Here is a 1336-nt window from a genome sequence, read left to right as displayed (position 1 = left end):
AGCATCGATAGTAAATAAGCAACAGCAGAAAGTTATAGAGGAACTCAGAGCACAATTCTTTTCTGAAATAAAAATAGAATTCTCAGAACTCATACCATCTGAAGTAAAGAAGCAACTAGAGAAACATAGGGAGGAAACCCAATCTGAAAAAACCATTGCATAAAAGAATGTATAACTGCTTCTAAAGAAGACATTGATAAAAAAAAAAAAAGAAACAAAATAGAGATTAGAAAAATGACGGTGTCTACGGCCATACCACCCTGAACGCGCCCGAGCTCATCTGATCTCAGAAGCTAAGCAGGGTCGGGCCTGGTTAGTACTTGGATGGGAGAAAAGTGAGGGATTCCTTGAATGAGCAATACAGGAAAGAAATAGATTGCATGAAGCAGAGTCAAAGAGATATAGAGGAAATTAAACTCTCAATCACAAGCTTGCAAAACTGTTTAAGTGAAAGTGAAGACACAGTTTCAGATCTTGAAGACACTGGTGCAACTAGTGAAAAGGAAAGAAAGGATCTCTTGGATGCAGGAAAAAATAATCTATCACCCACAAGATGATGCAAAGATGAACAATGTGAGACTAATAGGCATCAAAGAGAAAGAAGGAGTCAATACAAATAACATTAAAAAAATATGGGCAGAAGTAATAGCAGAAAACTTCCCAAATATGAGGAAACAATCCGATATTCAGGTAACTGAAACACACAGAATGCCAAGTAACCTCAACGCAATTAAAAACACACCGAGACATATAATAGTCAAGATCCCAGAAATTCAGAACAAGAATAATATACTGAAAGCTGCTAGAGAAAAGAAGCAGATCACATTCAAAGGAAAACCCATCAGAATTATGGTGGACTTCTCTTCACAAACTATTAAGGCAAGTAGAGCATGGAGCAGGGTACTTCAAGTCCTCCATGAAAACAAATTCCAGCCCAGACTACTATACCCTGCAAAACTCTCTTTCAACCTTCATGGAGAAGTGAAATACTTTCATGTGAAAGAACAGCTAAAGAATTTCATGATGACAAAGCCAACTCTACACAGGCTACTGAAGGATGTTCTAGAGAGGGACCAAAATGATCAGAACTCCACAAACGAGATCAGAAGCAACAAACTAAATAGGGCAAGCAATTAAATACAAGAGAAAAAGGAGTAAATGACAACAGGTACATAACATGTCAATTGTAAGTCAATACATCTCAATTCTAGACATCAAGGTAAAGGGGCTCAATTACCCAATTAAGAGAAATAGACTGGCACAGTGGATTAGGAAACAAAATCCAACAATATGCTGTATACAAGAAACACATTTAACTCATAAAGACATTCATAGG

This window comes from Octodon degus, unplaced genomic scaffold (assembly GCF_000260255.1).
Source record: "Octodon degus isolate 3935 unplaced genomic scaffold, OctDeg1.0 scaffold00283, whole genome shotgun sequence".
NCBI classification, from domain to species: domain Eukaryota; kingdom Metazoa; phylum Chordata; class Mammalia; order Rodentia; family Octodontidae; genus Octodon; species Octodon degus.
Note: the sequence above shows the minus strand (reverse complement) of the source record.